General features: G+C 39.1%; 1 pseudogene across 1 annotated transcript; it reads right to left on the bottom strand.

Annotated features, from left to right (window-relative positions):
- Window positions 1-4,197: 4,197 nt before the first annotated feature.
- On the bottom strand, window positions 4,198-15,242 carry LOC309615646 (small ribosomal subunit protein eS4 pseudogene; annotated as a pseudogene). Its single transcript has one exon. The product of its transcript is annotated as a small ribosomal subunit protein eS4 pseudogene (transcript).
- Between the last annotated feature and the right edge of the window lie 306 nt (window positions 15,243-15,548).

The following is a 15,548-nucleotide window of genomic DNA, read 5'->3' as shown; positions in this document are numbered from 1 at the left end:
AGATGGTCAACAATGCTAGTGGGGGAGCCTCATAAACATCAGAGTTCTTCTGATTCTTGGTGGTTCCAACATTGTGTTATTTATCACAATGTGCATTTGCTCTTGGATCATCAAAGACCAAGTGGATAGACAGAAATCAAACCAGCACAACAAGAGCTAAGTGTGGCCTTTGTCTAGCAGACAAAATATTTTTTTAAAAAAATCACACCCCTAAAACTTAATATGGTCTCAATAGTATCAACTATTCAGCAATCCATATTCAAATTTCCCTAAATGTTCTAATAAAAGTTCTTTATAGCTGCTTTTAAAAATCTAGGATCCCGGGCTTCCCTGGTGGCGCAGTGGTTGAGAATCTGCCTGCCAATGCAGGGGACACGGGTTCGAGCCCTGGTCTGGGAAGATCCCACATGCCGCGGAGCAACTAGGCCCGTGAGCCACAATTACTGATCCTGCGCGTCTGGAGCCTGTGCTCCGCAACAAGAGAGGCCGCGATAGTGAGAGGCCCGCGCATCGCGATGAAGAGTGGTCCCCGCTTGCCGCAACTGGAGAAAGCCCTCGCACAGAAACGAAGACCCAACACAGCCAAAAATAAATAAATTAATTAATTAAAAAAAAAATCTAGGATCCCATTAATGCTCACACAGTCATTTGTTTGTCATATTGTCTTAGTCTCCTTTAATTAAGAACAATCCTCCCACCTGTCCTCCCACCTGTATCACAGGTGGTGACTCCCATCAGTCAGCCCACTCGTTCAGCTACCCTTTCTGGGTTCTAGTAACCACTCCTGCTTCTAGCCCCTCAGGATCCCCACTGTTTCTAATTCCAGAATACTGGATTATTTTTTTTTTTTAATTTTTATTTATTTATTTATTTATTTATGGCTGTGTTGGGTCTTCGTTTCTGTGCGAGGGCTTTCTCTAGTTGCGGCAAGTGGGGGCCGCTCTTCATCGCAGTGTGCGGGCCTCTCATTATCGCGGCCTCTCTTGTTGCGGAGCACAGGCTCCAGACGCGCAGGCTCAGTAATTGTGGCTCACGGGCCCAGTTGCTCCGCAGCATGTGGGATCTTCCCAGACCAGGGCTCGAATCCGTGTCCCCTGCATTGGCAGGCAGACTCTCAACCACTGCGCCACCAGGGAAGCCCCCAGAATACTGGATTATTGATTGTTGATGTTCCTAAACTGCTCACATCTTCATAAAATGTCCCATTAGTAAATGCTCCTCAAATTACCAAGATTTTTCCTACCTGAACACTGAACAAGGAGAGAGTACCAATAGAGAAGAGACCCAAGCACTGGGACCTGGGACGGTCAACTCAGTAGGTTGGGAAGAAGAAAAGAAACAAGCAAAGACCAAGAAGGAGAACCAGTGAGTGAGATGGGAGGAAACTAGAAAGTGTAGGCATCCTGGATACCCAGTGAAGAAAGCGTTTTAAGAAGAATCAACTGCGTTGATGGTGTGGATAAGTCAAGTGAGGCGAGGACTGACTGAGAAAGTGCATTGGTTTAGCAACATGGAGGTCATTGATCGCCTTGGCAAGAGCGAGTTCACTGGAATGCAGATGGAATGCTTCCATGCAGAGTGGTCGCAGATAGGAAATGAGATGAGCAGAGGCTGATCATCTCTTCCCAATGGTGATAAGTAATCATGGTTTCTGAAAAATCGGACACAAGACTACACTTAAGCCGTGTTTGTAATCAGCACAGCACTATGCAAATGTAGAGACTCCCAAATAATAATGACTAAGAGTAGGTCACCATTAAACAAGCACTAAGAGCTATACTCAGGGCCGGGTTTTTACATATGTATTGTCTTATTTCATCTTCATTATAATCCCATGAGACAGAATTATTATTCTCATTTAACTGATTCACCCAAAAGATATTTATTGAAAACATACTGTGGACCAAGTACTATTCTAACCAATGGGGATATATCAGTAATCAAAAGAGAAAAACATGTCTGCTTTAATAGAACTCACATTCTGGTGTAGAATTCAAATGAGGGGTTGTGACATAGAGAAATTACTTCATTTTCCCAGGTTTAGAAAGCCAGGAAGTAGAGGAGCTGGAATTTTTTTAAAAAAATTATTCTTTCCAGTACATATTTTGACTTCAGAATAGCAAACAATTAATTTACAATTAAAAAGCTTGTTTAAAAAAACAAGCATCACTTTAAACTTTCTACATGATAGGCCACAGCAAGTCTCAATTCTATATTCAAATATGAAACTTCAATTGTCCAATATTTGTCAAGGTCTAAGATAAAAAGCTCAAATATCAAATAATTCTCTCCAAGAAACCCACCAGTAGTTTGCTGCATTTGAACTCCAATGGTAGTACAAACACACACACACACTCAAACATACACACACTCTCTCTCTTACACTGCTTTCACATACACCTCTCTGGAAGGGCTGGGGAGACACATACCTCAGCATTAAGTGTCTCTGGACAAGTCAGAGGAAGGAGTGGATTTCTAGAAGAATGTATACAAAACCACCTTCTAAAGCTGAAAGCCCTGTTTAGATATTTGTCTAGTGGCAACAGTTATAAAACCCGTGACTCTAGGATTCCCCAAATCTCTCCCTGAAACAGAGCCTAAGGAATGACCCACTGAAGACCTGTACCTTCCCTTCCAGCAAGGGCAGGGGGCCCTGCTTGCTGGACACGTTGGAGGAATAAATAGGTTTGTCCATGGGGACTGCAAGTCTCTTTGTGACACAAAATGACAGGAAAGTGACAAATGGCCTTTAAATTTTATTTTCACGATTAGAAAAGTCTCAATGCTCCATTTATTTATTTTTAATCTTCTGGGTGGATGTCTCTTTTATATATGCATAAATGCTTGATTGGGCCTCAACTAATCAATTCTAGGGGTTCCTGATTCCACCTAGGTATGTTGAATGAAAACATAATTTTCCTAACTTGATTACTAGGCTTTGGATGTACTGTACATCCTCCTGCTTTATGGCTTTTTTATTTTTTATCTCTGTGAGCTCTGTATGCTCAGAGAGAAGCTTTCAAAATCATTTATCTTAAGCTCTGCAACTGCTGCCTCTCAGTATGTGTGTCCAGCCAGAAGATGAAATTCCTATGAACAAATCAAATCTGGGTTCTAAACCTTTGGCTGGCTGTACTATACAGCCTTCCTGATAGAATTTCGAGAGTTTTGTGCTTTCTAGAAAGAAGTAAAAGGGACCCTTCATTGCTGACCACCTACTATGTACCAGATGCTCTAACAAATACCTTATAAACATTAATCCCCATTTGTTATCTTTATTTCATAAACAGGAAAACACATCTGTGGGAGGTCCAGTTAGTAAGAGGCAAAGATAAGATGTGTTTAGATTATCAGTTACTTAGATCAGATGAGCAGTTTCTCGATGACTGGTAAAGTTTTATATGCCAGAGATTGCTAGTTACCCCCCAGTAACTATTCTCCTTTCTCTCTCGATTTTAGCTGAACAAATTATTTGACAATATCAAGGTTACATTTCCCAGCCTTCCTTACAACACAGTGTAGTCAAATTTCTGATGAATGGGAAGTAAGTGGAAGTGGTGTGAGCTTCTTCTAGGTTGCTCCATTAAAATAAAAGGGCTTTCCATTGGTCTATAGCGCTGTCTTTTTTCCAGTACCATACTGTTTGGATTACTGTCACTTTACAGTATATTTTAAAATCAGGAAGTGTGATGCCTCCAGCTTTGTTCTTCTTTCTTAGGATTGATTTGGCTCTTTGTGGTCTTTTGTGGTTCCATATGAATTGTAGGATTTTTTTTTCTGTTTCTGTGAAAAAAAAATCATAGGCTTTGGAATTTTTGTAGGGATTGCATTGAATCTGTAGATAGCTTTGGATAGTATGAACATTTTCACAATACTAAGTCTTCCAATCCATGAACACAAGATGGCTTTCCATTTGTTGTTCTCGTTTAATTTTTTTCATCAGTGTTTTACAGTGTTTAGTATATAAATTTTTACCTCCTTAGTTAAGTTTATTCCCATGGAACAAACATAGAGCCCAGAAATAAACCCACATGTATATGGTCAACTAATTTTCAACAAGAGAACCAAGAATGAACAATGGGGAAAGGATAGTCTCTTCAATAAATGGTGTTAGACAAACCGGATATCCACATGCAACAAAATGAAATTGGACCCATATCTTATACTATACACAAAAATCAACTTAAAATTGTTTAAAGACTTAAATGTGAGACCTGAAACTGTGAAACTCCTACAAGAAAATACGGGAAGAAAGTTCCATGACATTGGTCTTGGCAATTATTTCATGGATATGACACCAAAAGTACAGGCAACAAAAACAAAAATAAACAAGTGTGACTCCATCAGACTAAACAGCTTTAGCACAACAAAGGAAACAATCAACAGAGCAAAAAGGCAACCTACAGAATGGGAGAAAATATTTGCAAATCATATTTGGAGTTAATATCCAAAATACATAAAGAATTTATACAACTCAATAGCAAAACAAAAACAAGCAATCCAATTTAAAAATTATTCTCATCACTAATCCATATCTCTTTGCGCTCTTATCCTGAATTTTGACCAGGTTCTACCCTTTAGCACCCTCAAAATTCTAGAACTCCCACAAAATGACAGTCACTGGCCTTGATGTCTTAATTAACTTCCAAGTGATAAGCTGAGCAACAGTGATTTCCTTCAGTCTACTGCTTGCTCCCTTGCTGAAAGCAAACAATGAAAGAGTAGTCACAGGGATTGAAGCTCTTTCAGTGCTCCTTGAAAGAGACAAAACATTTAGGAAAGTGTTCCCTCTGATCTAAGGGATCTATTTTCTCTCTCTTTGTTCTGACCACTTCTTTGTGGTGTAATCAGACTTCCCCAAGTTATCCCTAGATAGAAATGTGTACCTTTGGGGGGGAAAGTCAGGCTTCTGATGCAGCCTTTGATTTACTGAGTTCCCACACCTGGCCAAGCAGCACACATACCATAGATCCAATCTAAGGGCCACCTACACGTTCATTAAAATACAATGGACCCACGTCAGGAATAACATAATAAGACACACATCAACATCCTGAAATCACAAGCTACGTGTTGTGTCTGAAGGCGAGTTGCCTTCTCCATTACTTCTCCAAAAGTTCCCTTTACAAGCTGTGAAATTCAGGCCCTAGAATTGAATTCCCATGCCTTGAATGATGCTGGGCTTTCAAAATTCCTTGCACTCTCTGACTCCACAAGGCCAGCCATCTGTCTTGGCTGATAAATTCTGTGTTCACAAGGGATACATTAAGTTCAAGTCATTCCATTTCCAGGGACATATGCTACATTCTTTCTTTTTCTTTTGTATAAATTTTCGTAGATAAATAAAGTTGACATTTAATTCCAGCTCTATTTGGAAGGTCAGGAAACTCTGAGCTCACTTCTCTTCATACCCAAGAAGGTCCTGGGCCCCAGAAGTCAGTGTGGCTTGATGGGAAAAATGGGTCTTGAAGTTCACACATCTGGGGTTGAATCCTTCTCCCAATTACCTGTGTGACTTTGGGCAAATTATTAATCCCTCCTGAGCCTTTGTTTCACCATCTGTAAAATGGAGATGGTGGTAATACTACTTCGCAAATTAGTAACAATGCACGTATAGTATCTCATATTTGATATTAATTCAATAGAGGCGAGTATTATTTATCCTGACAGAATACAGAAATGGTTAAAAATGTGAGCTTTTATATCACACAGACCTGGTTTAGTATTCACATCCGTACGAAGATTTGGGAAAACATGTTTATCTTCCTAAATTTGCTTCTGTGTCTAGAAAGTATTAGTGAAAATGAATGTACTTCTTGTTGAGAGGATTAAGGGTGATTTTTGCAAAGCATTCAGCACTTGGAATGTGCTTAATAAATGGTAACTGTTATTGCCCTTGGTGTTCCTATTTTTATCATTGGACACCTTCCCAAATACTGGCTTAAAATGGTCTTTCTTTTAGCAGAATTATCTACCAAGTCAGTTAGAGAGACAACTCCATGCCTTGGAGCCCATGTTTCCATTGTGCCCACCCTGTAGCTGAGTCCTGGGTATGAGGACAAGAAAGGTTTTCCATTTCTTGATTTTTGTGGCCTCTGAAAAATGTCTTGGTTACCACACCCCATTTTCAAGGTGACTAAGAAAGCCGTCAGCCATGATGATTTCCTCCTCACAGGTGGGAAAGTGGCCCACGGAAACTTTGAGCCTGAGGTTATGGAGGCTTATAGGGCTGAAAGCCCAGAAAAAATTCAACGCTATCTGCTTTTAAGGGAACGAGTAAAGATTATTATTGTTACTCAGGCAATGAGGTCTCTGCCACACCGTGCCTGCTACCTTCAAAGTTTCCCTAAAGTTTCACTTATTGATCTTCATTTTAAGCCCCAAGTAATGTTCAGATTGTTGTGTAAAACTCTAAATCATCTTCCAAAAGAAGGTTATGCCAAACCCATCTATCTGAGTCCTTGCTACTGAACGTCTCATCTTCTTGCTCAAAGGCAGTCCTTCAATCAGTTCCTCTGGCATTCTTACTAAAAGAACAGCTGATGGAGTTTGAATGCTCAGACCTAAGCAGGATGAGCAGAGGAAGAGTTATCCACAAAAACACATCCAATCAACTGGCTTTGATTAACATGAAATATGGGAGATTCTGAAAGGCATCTTTCACGAAAAAGAGATTGGAAAAGACTACACTCAATTACATTTCCATGACCACTCATGACAAAATCCAACCCTATATCCAGCTGAAATGAATATAAATAGGGAGAAACTGCCCTGAAAGGATTGAAAATTAAATTACTGCATGGAAAGCATGCACCTTGTATTGAAACAGAATTTTATGACTGTGCCATATTTGTCCACTCATCAATACAATTTTAAATGATATTTGTGATCATGTCTCAAGAACCTTAAGTGCTGGCATTTCTACAACTGGTATAAGAAAAAGATAAAAACAAAAACAAAACCACAAACAAGCAGATGCCTCCCTGGCATGGCCATCTATATGGTAATGAGGAAGGAGGGGAGTCTCCCCAAAGGTATCCAGGAGTCAAGGATTAATGCCCCAGGGTTGATTGTGAGATTGTGACTGTGAGAACTAGTTCACAATATCCATACTCATGCATGGTGAATCTATAAACCAGAATAATAATCATATATATATGATAATCATATATACATATACATAATAATACATATTATGTAATATGCACATATACATGTATTATATAATATACATATACACATAATAATCACATATACATGATGATTATATAATGTATACATATACATATTATTTAATATACATATATACATAATTATATACATATAATCACTGTTGTACATAATAGCCATATACATATATGGCTGTCCTGTGCAGTAGTGAGGCCAGGGCAGATTCCTCTTAGCACTGACACTCCTGGCAACCTAATCAATAATCAGTACTTTGACAGTTGTGATTTTGTAGGCGGTGTCTATTTCACTCTCCAAACTTGAATATCTACTAGAATACACTTAAAAGGCCAGTGCTGGTCACATTTGTTATTAATTTTTAATTTAATACATAATACATTGAGTTTATCTATCTATATTATATATATATCTATATATTCATCATCTATACATATCCATCTTCTAAAATTGTCTTGTTTGAATTATTGTCCTTTGCTTGCTTTAACTGTCAGAAACTGAATGTGGCATCTAGCAACTTCCACATCCAGCATTCCCTCCTTAGCCATCCCCATCGCATGCCCATCAGCTGCAACAAATCTACAGGTCTTCAGTATTCTTGATTAAGCTTCACAGCAAAAAATAAATCTGATCAAGTCATCCTGTATTGGCAGTTGCTAAAGAGGCTTACAATGAATTGACAGAAGAGTTTTGAGAAAAAAATCTTCACTCCATATATCTCTGAAGAATGCACAGGGAACATATTTGAAAATTGAGCGTATTGTAGGCCGTATCATAAATCACAATAAATTCCTCAGTAAGTTCTGGTGGAATTGGGACCCAGTTTCCTATGGGGTAGTCAACTGATTACAGCATCCTTATATTGGATTTTCCTGGTTCACTCTATCAGTGCCACTCTCCTGCTCCCTGAAACCCATCCCAAATAAACCACAGGTGTTTTCTTTTGCACTTATTGTCTCCATCCTGCTCAATTTGGATTCCACACTCAGCAGTTTCTCCTAAAAGCACAGGTTTGTCCTGAAAGGGAGCTGTAGTTTGTTAGTTTTGAGAGTTCACAGATCCAATCAATGCTAGCACTCACCGATAAAGTGAAGATTGGGAAATATTCTTCAAGTTTTTCTGTTCTCAGAACAGCCAGCTGCACTTTCCTGTGAAAATGTGGGAGCAGTTTTGAGGTTTTTAGCTCCCAGAACGCTCGGAAAACCCTTTGATTTCCTTCCATTACCGCCTGTGTAGTTGCTGATCTCAAGCAGGTAAGGTTTCTGTACCTAATTCATGCCAACCCACTTGCATTTGGGGGTTCATGTGAATACTTTCTCACTTGGCTTTTATTGTAGATGCTGTCTGCTCATTTGTCTTTGTTCTCCTACTGGCATTCCATTCCATTCCATTCCACAGCCACACAGTGTGGAAAGGATATACTTAATAAATGATCTGCAAAATTGGTGATTGAAAAAAAATTGGTGATGGATCATCACTCTACAAGACATACTCAAATAAGTTGTAGATGAATTGAGATGAAGAACGTTAAAATGTAAACATAATGAGAAGAAACAGTAGGTAGTGATGTATCATATTTGTTAAGAGGAAATTGGTTTTCTAAGAATAAAACTCTAGGATACAAAGAGAAAACATTATAGACTCATCTATATAAATTTTCAAAACCTGATATAAAGGAATGACAAACAAATTAAACAATAAATAACAGGCAAGAAAAATACTGACAGTTAATATGGCAGGCAAATGATTAATAATTTTAATATATAAATACTATGGAATAAGTCAATATGGATGATACTACAACCTGTATGGAAAAATGAGCATAAAGCATGAACATGTAATTTGTTGTAAAAGAAATACAAAGACTAATAAACACATGAATAATTGTTAAGCTCTCTAGTAAGCAAAAAATTGCAAATTAAAACAACAGTATAGTATCTTTTTCCCCAAAATTGCCAGTATTTAAAAACCAGGTAATGTCTTTTCCTAGAAATGATGCTGAAGAACTGGCATTTGCAAGGACTGCTATTGAGAATTAAATTGGCACAATATTTCTGGACGGCAATTTGTATTAAAGGGGGGTGGTAATCATTTTGCAATATGTAAGTGTATCAAATCAACATATTGCACACCTTAAACTTACACAACGTTATATGTCTATTATATTTCAATAACCTGCGGGTGGGGGAAAAAGAACACAGTACTACCCGGTAGTGTTGCCAAAAGGATTAAACGTGTGTCTGATCAAGACTTTGGGTCCAACTACCAATTTACAGGACATACCAAAGACAGAGGAACATGTTGACTTGAGTCAGTATCCAGTCTTTTCTACTTCTAGCATTCCCTTTCCTCCCTCCCTCCAGCACACAGATTAAACATGAGTCTGATCATGTTTACATACAATCCATAAAACTATAGGAGCCATAAAACTTCAGGAACCTTGTGTTTGGGGCTCCCTCAACAGTGAGACCACCCCCAAGTCTGCATTGATGCGCTTGAACCTGCCAGGCGTGCATTCCATGGGGAAAAGTGAAATGGGATGGGGAAGGGGGGAGTTAGTGCTTTCTCTGGGTTTGGCCTCTTGCTTATACTATCACAGCAAGTGATGAAAGGCTTCACTGTTACTTTCACTTTGGCTTGTTGCTTTAGTCACTCTAACACCTGACAGTTCCAGCTCTCTACAGCTCAGCTGATCTCCTGACAAAACATACAATCATGATAATCATGCTTTAAAGATGTTTAGGGTTAATTTTAGATCCAAGATCCCACATCATTATGAACTATTTCTGCACTTAATAATAAATGCTTTCATGCTTGTTAAATCTCCTAAGACCACCCACTGCAGCCAGATAACTTTATATTCTACTACAGGTCATTGTAGCCTTGATAGCTTGTCTGAAGTCCACTAGCAAGAGATATAAGTCTTCCTATACAAACATACGTGTTAATTTGGGACTCCTCTGTTGTTTATATGTCTTGTCCGTTAAACTTCCCTGTATCCTGTCCAAATACTTCTCTTCCTGTCCTCGACAGCACCCCCATGAGTCTCATCTTACCTACCATTCAAGCTAGACCTGTAATATAGAGTGAAAATACATTATCAGTCTGCCTATCGCCCCTTCCTTCAGGGAAAACATCCTTCTTATATTCAAAGTTGTCAAGATGGGAACAATACCGGCCACATTTTAGTCCCAGAGATGGGCATGTGACCCAAGTGTGGCCAGTGGAGGGCTCCAGCCCTATGGTCATAATGATGGTTTCAGAGATGGTTATGTAAGCCAGGCTGAATCACGATCTTCCCCAAGGATTTTTTTGCCATGGGTATGGGAAAAGATTCTTTTTCTTCTTCTGGGATCTTGAGTCCTAAAGTCTATAAGTTCAAGCTGCTTTGAGACACCTTCCTTGACTAGAAAAAACTTTCTGTTATGGGAATGAATAAGGCCAACGCTCAAAAGAAACAGAAGAAGAAAATAAAGAGATTGAAAAATTGACTCTTTGGTTCCAATTATACCCAAAGTGTACCTCAATTTTACAGTTACATGAATCAATAAGTTCATTTTCCTTTGTTTTAAATCAGTGTGAGTTGAGTTTGTCACCAGCAAACACAAAAATTCTGATTAATACATACAGTACATCACAGTTGTGTGTTTGTTTAACATAATGCTTTCCTGGATAATTGTGTTAATGAGACTAGATCCAAAATTAAAACCATAAAGTGAAGATAATAGTATTCAATTAATTCTGTCACATACTCATTTATTCAATTGTCATTATGGAGGGTAAGATTTGAGAGGGAGGATAAGAAATCATTTATAGCATAAAGCTCTGATATCTGGATTGCAAAATTCTAATCTGTATAAGATGAATATAATATGGCTATTTCTGCTTGAGAAATGAGTGGTTTCTGCCTAATCTTGAATTTTTGCCTTATTGTGTGCTCTGAATCAGTACTTCTATGAATGGAACATGTTAATTCTCATCAGAACCCATTTGAATTCTGACAATAGTTGTGATTTGTATTTGCATCTAATTACATTTTACTAAAAGGGACAAAACTGGATGTAGCAGAGATGGAATCCTATTGAGTCTCGAAAGATACAGGAGCCTACAAAAATTACAGTAAGAGTCTGGTGAAGTTGTAAGAGAGTAGGTGCTTGAAGAGCCTCATGTTTTCACCACCTGAATGTAATGTAAGATGTGACACATGCTGGATGTCAGCATTTCTTGGCCCTCGCTTCTCAGTGAACACACACACACACACACACACACACACACTCTTGTATGCCTTTAAACACAACATTCACACACATGCATACTTATACACACATGCACTCAGATTCTCTTTCTCTTTCTCTCTTTCTAGCTCCTTGAATACCTAGAAGTTACTGGCCACATTTATTATCCAACCAATTAAAAGAATGATTAAAGAAGCTACAAAGTGTTAACATGTCTGTAGATTTACTCATTTCATCTACCCTTTGTGATCCGCTCCAGGCTTTCAACATCTTTAAAACAAACACTGCACAATTTATTAAAAACATACCACATCCACCCCAAATTTTTGATGGCTGCTTTAGATCTTTTATACAAATATCCATGATATTGTTTTCCACATGTTGTTGGGAAAAAAAGTTTTATTTGAAGAAGCCTCATGATGGTCCTGATTCCTCTGTTTTTGCATTCATTCATTTCCAACAAGTTTTTCAATAGATTTGTTTCCAAAATCCTGCTGCCTATCAGTATTCCCTGGGGAGCTTTCTTGGGAATCCAGGTGTGGAAACCTCTGCTCTACAGGCCTGTCACTCACAGTGTGGTCTAAGGTCAAGCAGCACTGACATCACCTGGGAGCAATTGAGAAATGAGGACACTATGGCTCCATTGCAGACATAGTGAATCAAACTCTGCAACAAAGATCCCCACGTGAGTCTATGCACATTAGTGTCCAAGAAGCAACTGCAGAACATGGTCAACAGAACTGGATCCTCTTTTCTCCATTGCTATTATCCAAAATTCTGACTTCTACTTCATTAAGAATGTTATCGTGCACTTAAATTTGATTTATTCTTCATCTGTACTTTGCTCCAATAAAATTTAAATCTTATCTTTGACTGCAGGTAAGCATAAGGCTTCAACTTGTAAAGGCCTCTTTGATGTCTCATTTTATTTTATTTTCAGAAGCGTATTCCCCACAGGTCTGCACCACTAAAGTGTCCTGAGTTTTTCTTCCTGTATTTCTTGACCTTTGCTTCCCATGTAGGTTTTACTTCCAAGGCTATTTCATCTTAGCTGTGACCTTGCCATTCATCTCCTGCTACCTAAATTTTCAAAATTTTTCTTTTGACAGTCTTCCCAGGCTTTTATCTGGGCCAGCTTTAATTCTGGGCTAATGTGGAGACCCATTTTCTATAGGCTCTCAGGTTAGATGCAATGACCTATTCCAACTTCAGATTTCATTCCTAGGAAATTGTCTGCCAATATCCACTTTCTGGCTGTTCCTATTTGACTTCAAAATGTCTAGATAAAGGTGATTCATCAATCACCTTGACATTTTATCTTCCCAGTGCTGGATGCTTGGTGTTACTCAAACCATCTTCTTGAGGATTCTCAATTTTCCACTTTCCATCTGAATATTTTGATAGATGCAGGAAACTGAAAACACACAAAAACAGTGATTGGCTTGTTATAATGATAGCAGTAGGGAGCAAGCAATGATAATCAGAGTGTGAGGGTTCTTATGAATGAATTCTGCCTCAGTGTCTTCACTTCCAAAGACCTGCACTGCCACTCCCTTTCAGTCACCTCTCCCATGGTCAGACCCTGCACTAGGCCATCATCAGGAATTGTCCATATTTGACACCCCGAATGCCAATTTCCCACTGTCTGGGCAAAAATCTTTTGTCTGTCAGACTTGTATTCCCTCATCCATGCCTGTTGACCCTGATTCAGGCTGAAATCAACCAAAATATCAACTCAGCATTTCAGCAGTTTCCAAAGGACATCAAATTGTTTAAGCATGTCATCACATCTGAGTTCATTAGTGAAGATGTTATGGAAACACACAAAAAAGGTTGCATATGGTAAAATATTACTGTTCTCCAAAGTCCAGACCTCCCCAAAGAAGGGTCTACCCTCCTCACTCCTAGTGCCTAACCCACAGACTCCTCTCCCTAATCCCCCCTCCTCTCCTACTCAAGACTTCACTCAAGTTCTCCCATCTCTTGTGCAAGGAAAGTCCATTCTGCTCCCAGCTCCTACTCCCCCAAAAGCCAGAGTATCCATTGAAACCAATGTCGAGTATGCTGCAGAATTTCAGGAATCAAGACAGGAAAACATATTGGTAAGGGATGAAGCCAAACAGCCAAGAATATGAAATGATGAAGGAGTTCTGAGGGAAAGGGTTTGAGAAAGAATCCATTAGAAATCAAGGTGTGTTTGCACCCTCTGTACCGCATGCTGACCTAGGTTTTGCATCACTGGTCCTCAGTGTCTGAAAACTATATGTAATCACTATAACTGAAGTATTACTGTGGGTAGGTATCCATCCATTAGGACTTAATAGCATAGAGGTTAGATGCAAGGGCTCTGGAATTCAACTGCTTCCTTACTAGCTCTGAACAAGTTACTTACCTGCTCCGTGCCTCATCTCTAAAATGGGGGTAATAAAAGTACTGCCCCCAAGGGTTGTGGTGAGGGGTATATGATATCATCTATGCAGAGGGCTTAGCACACAGCCTGGCCCTAAGTAAGCACTAAATGCATTTCAGTTATAGTAAGGATCTGCATTGGTCATAAACCCTTCTTCTGAAGGGCTTACATTAAAAACAGCATTTTTAAAATTTATTTATTTATTTATCTATTTTTATTGAAGTATAGTTGATTTACAAAGTTGTGTTAATTTCTGCTGTAAAGCAAAGTGATTCAGTTATACATTCTTTCTCATATTCTTTTCTATTATGGTTTATCACAGGATATTAAATATAGTGCCCTGTGCTACACAGTAGAACCTTGTTTATCCATCCTATATATAATAGTGTGCCTCTGCTAATCCCAAACTCCCAATCCATCCCTCCCCCACCTCTTCCTCCCCCTTGTCAACCACAAGTGTCTTCTCTACATCTGTGAGTCAGAAACAGCGTTTTGGTTTTTTTTTTTTTTTTTTAAACACTAAAGAGGCTTTTAATTATGTAGTATTATCCATAAGTAAAAAGACTTTCCCAGTCATGTCACTTAAGAGATCATTTTATCCACTACTCTGTTTGGCTGCCAGTCTCCTGTCTCTCTCCTCAGCAATGGTAAGGCGGATACCCTTTCCACGAGGAAGAGAGATCCATGGTTTGTTGCCTTTGCCAATAACGAAAATGTTGGAGAGCCGGGTGGCAAAGCTATTGCCGTTGGCATCTTTCACATGAACTACATCAAAAGAACCAGGATGTCTCTCCCAGTTAGTGATCACACCAATTCTTCCCAGGTTAGCACCTCCAGTCACCATGCACAGGTTATCAGTGTCAAATTTGATGAAATCAGTAATCTTGCCAGTCTCCAAATCAATCTGAATGGTGTCATTCACCTTGATGAGGGGATCAGGGTAGCGGATGGTGCGAGCATCATGGGTCACCAGATGAGGGATTCCTTTTGCCCCACAAAGATCTTTCTCACTTTGCATAACTTATACTTGGCCTCCGCAGGTGTAATACGATGAACAGCAAAGCGACCCTTGGTGTCATAGATCAGACGAAAATTCTCTCCAGTCTTGTCAATGCTGATGACATCCATAAAACCAGCAGGGTAAGTTATATCGGTGCAGACCTCGCCATCAATCTTAATGAAACGCTGCATGCAGATCTTCTTTACTTCATCTCCTGTTAGGGCATATTTAAGTCTGTTCCTTAGGAAAATAATTAGGGGGAAACATTCCCTCAGCTTGTGGGGACGGGTAGATGGACGAGGAGCAAACACACCAGTCAGTTTATCCAGCATCCAATGCTTTGGAGCTGCTACGCGCTTCAGGTGCTTCTTGGGACCACGAGCCATGGCTGCACTAGGCACGGAAAGAGCAGCATTTTGTTTTGATAATTTTCATATTTGTCTTTTATTTTGACCTAGTGTCCATGTGGGCCAAAAGATAAAAGAAATAAAGATATAGAGTGAGGTGGAGATAGCCTGGATCATTGAATTTTAAACAAAAGTGATGAAAAGGAATATAATTCCTCTGCCCTAATGAATTATTGCAGAAATAGACTCCAAAATTAAATCAGTATTGTCCAGGAAAATGAAAGGTCATCTACTTTACTCTCCTGTCTTCACTCAGGCCCACATTCAACTTATCCCTGGGAAGCAAAAATAAGTTTTATTTTCAAAGGACC

The sequence above is a fragment of the Balaenoptera borealis genome, assembly GCF_965194805.1.
Source record: "Balaenoptera borealis genome assembly, chromosome: 18".
Lineage (NCBI taxonomy): Eukaryota > Metazoa > Chordata > Mammalia > Artiodactyla > Balaenopteridae > Balaenoptera > Balaenoptera borealis.
This window is presented reverse-complemented; position numbering and strand designations above follow the sequence as displayed.